Below are 11,140 nucleotides of genomic sequence, written 5' to 3' on the forward strand. Positions count from 1 at the left end.
ATAAAACGATTATAGGGTAAAAGGAGGAATTATTGGATCAAAGTTCTTTTTTGGAGCCTTCTGTAAAAACCAGAAGTGAAAGTTGCTGGAAAAACCTTTTTAAATGTTTTAAATTTCCATTACCTCTGGATCCCACCCGCTGTTAACATAATGTTCCATGGGCGTGGACGTCGTTGCAATTTCAATAAGAACAAGAGTATTCGCTATGGTTGCATCAGAAAATCAAAACTAATGGATGTGCAGAAGAAACAGATCAAAGCTCCGGGTTGAAAAACTGAATTTAAGGCATAAAATGCAAAGTAGGAAACAAAGCACTTCCAGATCACACAAGAAATACAACTCTTTGTAAAGCATAAAGCCAGAAGCATAGACACAGGAGCAAATGTCAAGGCTGTTTTCTCTCTGCTATGGGTTCAATGGCACATCACTGACAACTGTGAAGTATTTAAAAAAGAAAACATAAAACTACATCAATGAACTTGGCTGTGTGAACATATGTGAGTCTTTTACTGATCACCAGCCAAAATCACTTGGATTTGGGAAAAAAATCCTTTAGTATCAGTTATTTTGAATGACTGATAGATGGAGAGTGGTGTTTTAGAACCTGTCCTCACGACAACGTTTCAAATGAAAACGCATCATTTCTGTGTTTTCAATTCAGAAAGCTTACACGTTTATATAGCAGTGTTCTGAAACTGATGTCCGTGCCGTTCATGTGCAGAAGCCGTTTTCAGAAATGTTTAAGTTTGCGGTTTCGTTGTAAAATTGGACACTCAAATCCAAATAAACGTTTAGCTCCTTGACTTGAAAACACTGTAGCGTAAATGGAGGCCAGAGCTGAGTGGATTTAAAGAGACGACCAGCAGAATCTGTCAGCGCCTTCTTTTATTCACTCATGTCTTCAGCTGACTTCACAAACTATAATGGAAGTCAAAGAAAGCAAGACTGTGACATAAGATTGTATGAGTGTACATTTCAGTGGAGTTTTTTTTTTTTTTTTTTGCAGGATCTTAGTAGATCAGGAGCAGGGAATCTTTATTTTTCACAGTCTTTATGAAAAACTGTCACTACTCTGTTCAGGCTCGATCTCTCTCCAGCCAAGCTCCTACGGCTCTGATATGACTGTATGCAGACGACATCAGATCATCACTTAATCAGCAGAAACGCCACCAATACCTTGCTACAGCTTCCTTCAGGGTCATTCCATTTGTGTTTCTGTGCTCAAGATTTTTTTTGGAGGATTTTCCTGATTAATGCGTTCCTTCACTGGCTGTAAGAAGAGCGGACCAGGAAACTGTTCATCATAATATCTTGTAAAGTCACGTGTTTTATGGCTGGAAACACCCTCCTCAGCATATTCTAACCTCATAGGTGCTTTTTTTTATTGGAATTAACTGGGATTTCTTGCAAGTTAGAGCTCACGCCCGCCTTCCTCGCTGGTTTGGAATAAGCAATAATATCTTTCCATCCAAGGTGCCAACCTCCATTCAATATCTTCTGGTTTAACTGTTCAGCGCTCGCCAAAAATGACAGCTTTTCCCTGCAATTTAATTCCTCTCAGGCTTGTGTGCTTTCTTTTCCTCTTCAGGTTAGCGGGTCTGAGCAGCAGCTGATATATGATTTTTAATAAGAAGAAGCCGGTGTCAGGGTGATGTTTCCGTCTAACCTTTACTTTTTTTTCTTTTTTTACCGCTCGCCGGCTCTCTTTCTCAAGCTGCAGCTCAGAGTGGAGGAGCGAGGGCTGCTGAAATTTTTATTTAGCAGATGAATACACCTATTATATACCTCCCCCAATGTGCTCATGCATGGAAGCGCCTCTCAAACACACACACACACACACACACACACACACACACACACACATACACACACATGCACAAACTCCCAAACGTGCCATTGTTGTGAGCGGTGGAAACCCAGAGCAATTAAAAGCAGGCAAAAATTCATGCTATATGTGTGTATGTGTGCTGTGTGTGTGTGTGTGTGTGTGTGTGCGTGTGCGTGTGTGCGTGTGTGTGTGTTTTATGTTACCTTGCCCCAACCCCCTCCTCCTCCTTCTCATTTCATCGTTCATCCTCCCCCTTTTTTTTTAATATATATATTTTGGCAGCCGTGTGTGTAGCGACAGTGTGCTTCTCCCTGCAGTGTCAGTCCTCTCTTATCAGTATGCCACGTGCACTTCCTCTCTAAACATGGCCAAAGCTTTTGGGAGCCGTGAAGCTTCACTGATAAGATAAGAGACAAAGCCTTCTCTCTTAAAGGAATGCATGAAATAGAAAATAGGAGATCCCTCCCTGTGGAATTACACAGAGGAGGAGGAGAGGAGCGCTGTGAAATCACATGTTTGGAAAATGAAATTTGCAAAGGAAACAAGTTCCCTGCTAAGGAACTGGATAATGTCGTAGCTGCTCAACGTGCACCACAACGCACAATAACTGCACCAGCCACAGAACACAATATGACTGGTAAATGCTGTTATTTTGCTGGTGTGTGTTGATCGGCGCTGGTCCAATGCTGGTCTCTGGTGATCCATGCTGGTCTTGACTGTTCTGTGCTGGTCTGTGCTGGTTTGATGTTGGTCTGTGCTGGTCAGCGGTGGTCAGCGGTGGTCTGCGCTGCGCTCAGTACTCACATTATTCTCTGCTTGTTAAAATTCCTCCTTTAACAAGCCTGTGCTGGTCTCATGTCTGTCTGTTCTGGTGTCACCCTTGCCTCCGCTGGTCTGATGCTGGTCTCTACTGCTGTGATGTTTGTCTCATGCTGGTCGAATGTGAGTATTTTTTGGTCTACACTGTTCCAAAGTCTGATAAACTGATGTTGTTCCAGCAAACCAGCACCAAACGCAGCTGTTCAGTGCTGGTTTTTAACCAGTCTACATTGATTTGTGGAGGGTTTGATTATGGTCTATGGTGATTTGTGGTGGCCTTTGCTAGTCTGATTTTAGTTTTTTTTTTTTTTTTTTTTTTTTTTCTGGTCTGTGGTGGTTATGTTGGTTTATCATGGATTCTGCTTGTATGATGTCCTGGTCTATGCTGATCTAAAGTAGTCTATACTGGTCTAAAGTTGGTCTATGCTGGTTGCAAGTTGATCTGTGTTGATCTGTGCTGGTCTGTGCTGGTCTGAAGTTGGTCTGTGCTGGTCTGTGTTGATCTGTGCTGGTCTGTGTTGGTCTGTGCTGGTCTGTGCTGGTCTGAAGTTGGTCTGTGCTGGTCTGTGTTGATCTGTGCTGGTCTGTGTTGGTCTGTGCTGGTCTGTGTTGATCTGTGTTGATCTGTGCTGGTCTGAAGTTGGTCTGTTCTGGTCAGTGCTGCTGTTTGCAGCACGCGAACTGCAGGTTTAGTGGAGGAAAGGAATTCACTTTTCGCAACCATGACATACTCACAAAAACAAAGCTACACTTGCACAGCTTACCCCTCTCGTGTTCTAGGTGAGGATGATCTGTGGAGCATATTCAAATACTTCGCCATGGCAACAGGCTCTATGATTAGGGGCAAACAGGCAAATCGGCGGCAGCACTCGGGATTGAGATGATACAAATTAAAGCAACTCTGGACGGTTGCCAGGGAGACGAAACAGACGGAGGGGTTAAAGTCCAACCTGAACACACCTTAAAGCTATTTTAGTGAGTGTGGGCGGGGGGGGGGGGGGGGGGGGGGGGGGGGGGGGGGGGGGGGGGGGGAGGAGTGGACGAGGCCGGGGGGGGGGGGTGGGGCTGCTCTCTCTGACAGCTGAAGCTCCACAAATAATCGTTAAGACCTGCCGAGATGTGTGATCTTGCTTCAAAATCCTTCCATATGTCTGTGTGTGTGTGTGTGTGTGTGTGTGTGTGTGTGTGTGTGTGTGTGTGTGTGTGTGTGTGTGTGTGTGAAGTTGCAGTTGTGTGTGCACCTTTCATTGTTCTGATGTTTCAGTGTTTCATGTCTCTCACACACCTCTGCTGCACGAAAAAAAAAATGCAAGGACTCACAGTCAATTTCATGCATTTTCTTTATTGTTCATCTGTGGATTCATTCAAATTGAAATACCAGAGCTTCTCTTTTCTTTTTTTAACATGACATCATAATAATCTGGCAACACTCAAACGTGAAACGACCACAGTGACGTTATGGCTTGGTTACAACAACGGGCCTCAGTTTTCAGACGCTTTCTTCGTGTTTTTTATCGGTGCCAAAACGGGGATGAAGCCCCGAGTGAAACATGCTAAAATATTTCCTCGAGACGTCCCAGATTATCCACATCTATTCCAAACATTCAGTTCTATTAATCTTGGTGTCACTTTGAAATCACACTGAATGGGAAGCGGCTGCTGTGTGTGTGTGTTGGCTCTCTGACATTTCAGGGAAGCTGCAGTGAAGCCTGAGCTGACTCGATCTCTGACAGGAAGCTACGACGTGTTTAACAGTGAATCTTTGATCTGTTGATTGTCTCCCTTTTTTTTTTTTAATTGCGATCATGGTTTCACAATTCAATGACTTCTGGCAAAAGGAGAAACATCAGCGTGAAATCAAAGTGCATAGAGTTGAAGATCGGTGATGTGCAGGTGAAATCTGAGCAGAGGATCCTTGGATTTGAATTATAATCTACATTAATTCAGTCAGTGGTGATCTTTGCAGAGCTATTTCCTGAACATTTATAGTTTATCTCCACCAAATTTCACAAAATAAATCAAATCCAGTGTGATTTTCAGCAGATATATATGAAGAAAGACAAAATCACATCTCGCCTCAGATCTCTCTTTATATCTCTTTATAGCACTTCTTATGCTCATTCAATCAATGAGCTCAAATCCAATTAAGCCAAGAAAATGTTTGCCAGCCACGTTGCTGTTTTTGTTCGTTTCTCTGAGAAATCAGTGTTCAGCAGTTTAGCAGCTTAAAAATTCAACTCCAACGCTTGAAAGGAAACTCCAGCAAATTCCGATTGCACTTGTGTGATTAGAAGCCACCATCAGAAGATCTTCTGATCAAGACACATTGTGGCGCTCCGCCTTCAAACAGGCACGGCGCAGGAGGAGCTGGAAACACCTTGAAACAGCCCGCACGGACAGCTTGACTGATTAAAATAGAAGAGCACCGACTCGCTCAGGCACGTGCAGGAGGCATGACGAACCTCAGCCGCGGCGGAAACACTTCGTCAACTGGCAAGTTGTGAATTCCTACTATGGATCAGAAATATATGCTCTCGATAAGAAGACAGCTCACAGGACAAAGCGAGGTGGCTTGTGTGTGAGGTGCCGTTTGGGTGCAAGCTGTTACAGCAGCCTCCTGGTTCGTGTTGGAATTCAACACGCCTGCATTTGTAAAGTGTGAACCTTTAATCTGACTTAAAGTGATGTTCCTGCTCTTCTCTGAGCAGAAGTGAAGAAGTAACCTTCAAGAGTTTCATGACTGGGTAGCCTAGCTTAGCATAAAGCAACGCCCCGTCCAACGGAAATTCAATGGGAGGTTTGTAGCTATCACCAGTTAACTCCATCAGTTAACATGAATCTAATTCAGATTTAAAAGTCTAAAGAAAAGAAGTATTTTAAGCACTGACCTGAGCATATTTTGTTATCGTAACAGCCGTTTCAAGTCTTCATTCACAGTTTTCACAGATCTTTAGAGGCTCTGTCCGTGGGCTTTGGAGGTTAGCATTTAGCATCCTAAACAGGTAAACTTCCTGAAGCCTTGAGCTGCTCCTGAACTGAGTGGCAGCAGGTCTTGTGGGCTCATTATCACGGTCAGTGGTGTTGTCGTGTCGGACTGGCGGGATAAGAACATCATCAGCTGGCCTGAGCGTGGCTAGCTGGCGCTGCTGGTTTGGCGCAGGATGACGTTGGAGCTGATGTCGCAGCACAGTGGTCATGAAAAGTGGCAGAAAGGCACATGACAGTGAAACGGCGCCTTCAAACACTGACCCAATAATGTTTCGGAATAATATAACGGACCGTGTTTAATCAGTACTGCCCAGACGGAGCTGTGGCAACTTCAAAATGCCACCTCCATGTGATCTTCATCACTTCCATCCTCATCAAGCCAATCAATGACTATTTGTTCCCAGTGAAAGGTGGATATTATCACCCTGAGAGACAGAGTCCTCCAATCAGTTTCATTGAATTGGTCAGAACTCCTTTGTACTGGTTTGTGGTGAGTAATCCCTCGAAGGCTTAAACCGCCAAAATGCTCCCTAACAGAGCTAACAGATTAGATCCCCTCCTGATAATGGTCCAGCATTCAGGCCAGTATTGTTCACCACTCACTTCTTACTGGTATTGTGAACAATCGTTAATCGGACTGTCTCAATTGTTCCTACAACTTTTTACACAAGTATCTTTGTAGGAGTGTTAGATGAGGACCGGGGGTTGAAACAGGGTCCTCAAAAAATAATGAAACTATGCATAAAGGCTGCTTTTTCTACATGGTCTCAGTAGGAATTAAGGTCATAATGTAACTTTGAAGCTGATGGTAAGAAAGCTCATAGCTAAAACATGTAGCAGAGTTAGCAAATTAGCATCAGCATTGAAGTTAAAAGAGCTCGGTTTTTGTTCTGCACGGCACTGATTTTAAATGAAAATGCAACTTTTCAGAAAAGGTTTCCTAAACTTCTCAAAAACTCTCCAAGAACATTGTTGAGTAGATGAACAATAACAAGAAAGTCCATATCCTCTGTGTGTGGTTTCATTACAGAAACAACCAACAGCGCTAACCACATCATTTCCAGTATTTCTGCTGTCATGTGGAACTTAAAATAATTAGTATTAAAAAAATTATGTGTTTTCATTTGAAACGTTGTCGTATGAACGGAGCCTAATAGTTCAGGTGTTCAGGTACTGTGAAATAGTGTTAAACTTCAACCTTTCAGAAAGCAGTGGTAGTTTTATCAGTCAAACTACAGCAGCATTTTGAAGTGCTCGGTATTCTCATGTCATCATTCGGGCTAAGAATGAAACGAAAACTGCACGGCGTTCATATTCATTAGCTGACTTTATGCACGAACTGATCGAAAGAGTGGATTTGCTGCAGTTTCCCTTTAAAGTTAGAGGGTTTTCACATGAATCCTTACTTGTAAATATGATTTTATCATGTTTAAGTTTATTGTTTGATTTTTTTTTTTTACCGAAAACGGAGCCCCAAAATAAAGATCTGAAGGCAGCGGGGTCATTCTTGTCACCATGCTATCATCTCTACAAACCACTGTCCTTCACCCTCACTTGTCCCTTTTTTTTCTGTGTACAATTCAAGCAGGAGTAAGACCAACAACATTTAAAAAACAGTGACACCCAATAGAAACTTTGTAAAACAGTCCAACGTATTCAAAGCACAGTAGAAGAAGAGTTTAGTTCAGGCACTCGTTAGACTCACCGTGTATTTCTCTTTTTTTTAATTCTATGTATTTAGCAGTCTGTTTTCTGTCACTGGTGGTTTGGTTTTTTGTAAGGACAGCACTTAATCCAGAGTGTTTGTGTGAAAGAGTGTGAGGGGTGAATACTGTTCATCACATGATTACATCTGTGTGAAATGGGTGACAGTTCGTCTCAGTATGCACTCGAGGCTTTCGTCTTGTGAAATACACACAGAACGGCGGTAAAAAAACAAACAAAAAACCATCTAAATCTACATTCGAGTCCACATGGTGAGAAAAACCACAGCGACAGAGTCCTGGTGAGAAACAGTCACAGAGCCACAGTGAAAAACCAGCGTCAAGTCCTCACGTTCTGTCCAGAAAAACAGATTTAGAACTTAAAAAAAAATTATAATTTTGATACTGTGTTTAACTTAACGTCATTAGCTCAGCACAAAGCGAGCTTCCTCCTTACATGGATGAAAACTGGTCCGAGTCTACTGAAAGTAAACTATTTCATGAGATGAGAATAAACATTCCAGATTACAAAGCTATTCTAGCTTTTCACTTTGTCAGAGTGGAGGAGTGACCATTTCGAGAAATAGGACTTTGTCAGAACTTAGCACTTAGCCAAGCTTAGCTTATAGCAACAGAATGTCTAACCAAACCATTAGCACAGTATACTTCCTCCAGCCGGGAGTCCATCTGATGGCAAACACAGGAAAACAGGTCATTTAAAGTCACATCAGATCATTTCAAGCCCATGAGCTGGCATTGGGATTCCACAAATTCATGGTTTGCTAACTTGTAACATGATGACAGTTTTATTGTTTGGAACTCGAAAGAAAAGTCACATGGTCAGTTAAGCTAGCTTAAGCTAGGTTAAGATGATTTTCTATTAACTCCAAGGTAGAATTTCAATCTCTCATCTTTCAGCACTGAAAAATCAAACCTGCAACAGTAAAATTACCACAGTGGAATTTCAGTTTGAAGATCGCAATTTATGCAACAGTCAGCCACCAGGGGGCGGTGGATACATCTTAGGAATCGTCCATCTTTATATACAGTCACAGATTTTTCACGAGTTTCTTTCTATCTTTGATCATAAACTTGTCCACATACGTTTCACGGTAAGATTAACATTCAGACATTTTTTTTCTTTTAAAACAATTCATAATAAAAAAGAAAAATCACTGACAACATCAGCATCGAGCTATTGTGCTCGAATTTTGGATTTTCCCAAGGTGTAAGTTGAACTAAATGAATGTTTTCTATTAAAGGGTGTATTTTCATGGAGTTCTCCACTAATCACAGTGAAACAATGAATGCAGTCGTGCCAACCCACAGGCAGACTCTGCTTAATATCAAATGGCAACTTTTCAAGTTGAGGTTTTAAGGTGCATTTTAAAGGGTTTCATTAGTCTTTGTTTTCTCACTGAAGGAACAATAATCATCCATAACAAGGCAGGTGAAGGAAAATAAATAATCACTGAGACATTAGTAGGTTTTCAGCTAAAGCAGCAGTCTGCAACCATATTCCTGAAAGGGATGACTTTACCATTTTTTTAACAAATCAAATCAATCAAAATATGTTCAACCTTCAAGATGAGCACAGTACAACTCTATGAAGTCAGATGGTTTTAGGTATGTACATGCACAACCTGTACTTTATCGTAAGGATCACAAGAACGTTCAACATTTTACAAAAGCTAAAATGCTTTAATGGCTGAAATGTGTTTAAGCCATCTTAACAATTTTGGTTGTTTGATACGTATTAGCCATTTTAGCCATATTTACAATTTGAACAGTTTTAGCCATAATTATCCATTCAAGGTGTTGTTGCCATTTTAGCCATTTTTGTTCTTTTAGTCATTTTTTTTTGGTCACTTTTGCTGTTTTAGCCAAATTAGTAATTAAACCGATGTTAGATTAAAACGAAAATCAGATAAAAATGTGGATTTCCGTGTGAGTTTGTGAAAGTTTCAGTGCCACTGCAGAGGAGCTGTGGCAGCGGGTTGCAGACCCCTGACCTCCATCACTGACAGATCGCTCCTGCAGACCCCCACCTCACGCCCCCTCCCCTGAAAACCGAGCGTGCTGCAGAAGCAACAGTTCTCGCGGAGCGTGTTTCCATCTCGGAGCCAATTAAAAGGTGTGAGATGCCTCTGTCACTTCGCCCATCTTCCATGTCGCTGTCAAATTGGTCAGCGGGGAAAACATCAGCCACCAAATCCACACCCAAAGGTAATCGCACACAACTGATTTCCTGTTTGATAGCTCGACGCCCACCCGCAACATCACAACAACACACACGTAAACACCGGTGGAGCATGTGTTTCTTGTTTTTTTTTTTTTTTTTAAGGAAGGCTTGATGAACTACACACAAACACTGAACATCTAAAGTGATGTCGCTGATTAAAGGTCGTGTAAAGTAGAAAAAAATGCTGCGTCAGGCAGCCAAGAGAGAAAAAGCACTGAGTGAAGACTTTCCTTTGAAAAATGTGAGAAATAATTTTCTTCTTCTTCTTTTTTTTTTTTTTTGGCACATGGATCTTGACAATTAACACATCATTCTCATCAGAATGAAAGTTATTTTCAAGGAACTCGTGCCTATGAAGACTTGTAAGCCTGAATAGATTCTAATGAAGTTTTCTTACAAACTCCTGCATGTTGCATCCGTTTCTTAACCAGCAGTCCCCCACTGAGCGTCAACCCTTCAGCTGAACTCATGGCAGAATAATAGCAGTGCTGCGTCGCTGAAGGCTCTCCAACTCAGAAGGCATTCTCAGCTTTCATGGAGTTTGTAGATTAGAGGCAAATTGGTAAGAGCTTTAATTTTTGCCTTTTGGACGTCCGTTTGCACGACGTCGGAGCCCAGAGTCACTGAGAAAACAGCTTTGTGAGACGCTAGGACATGAAACTTTATGAAATGTCCTGTGCACCACGGCTGTAGTAAATACTCTTTCCTGCACATGCCTGAGTAGATGAACGATAACCTCTGGCCCCTGGAGACGGCCAGTGAAGAGTTCACTGGACCCGGTAGTTTATAGCTGAGTTGTCTGTAATACCAATCCAACTGCTGATGTTTACAGTGTACTGTTCTCCGTGCACATGCGTTTGTCGTTTCATTACAAAAACAAGCAACAGCGCCAACTTGTGGCCTGGCATGCTAGCTATCGCTTTCAGGACATTGCCGTGTAAAGGTGAAACTTTTCTGAGACAGAAGTTTCACACCTGAAACTTTGTGGTGTAAGCCATTCCTGAAGCCTTCACAGCTTTTCTAGAGATGTGAGGAGTTGAAACAGGCTAGCGGGTGAGCTAATGTCCAGAGAACTTGGTGTTTGGCTGAAAAAAGAAAAAACGCAAACGTGTCTTCAGGTATGACAAGACCGGAAACAAACATTGTGCCTACGTTTGTCTGACGGGGCAACTGACTCCCTGGAGTCCAGTATAAAGTGTGCTAAAAATAAATAAATAAATAAAAACTACCAAATGTACAAAAAGAAATACGACGCAATGGAGTTGGACGGTCTGGAGGAGGAATCAGTATGTGAGGTGATCTGTCATGAAGTCACGATGCAGCGTTTCTTCAATCTGGAGGCCGAGGCCATTATTGTCATTTATAAATCAAAGGATGTGTGTGTGTCATTTCACACGTCTGTCAGATGTGTGTCCTGCTATCAGAGTTATTTCCAAACTCAATTAGCCTTCATATCTTCAGATAGCAAACACTATTTCATGACTGTTCCAGAGGTAAGGCCCTTTTATACAAACTAACTTGCCCAAAAGTACATTATGGCAGATTTTTATGGAGGATTTC

The sequence above is a fragment of the Salarias fasciatus genome, chromosome 6 (genome assembly GCF_902148845.1).
Source record: "Salarias fasciatus chromosome 6, fSalaFa1.1, whole genome shotgun sequence".
Classification (NCBI taxonomy): domain Eukaryota; kingdom Metazoa; phylum Chordata; class Actinopteri; order Blenniiformes; family Blenniidae; genus Salarias; species Salarias fasciatus.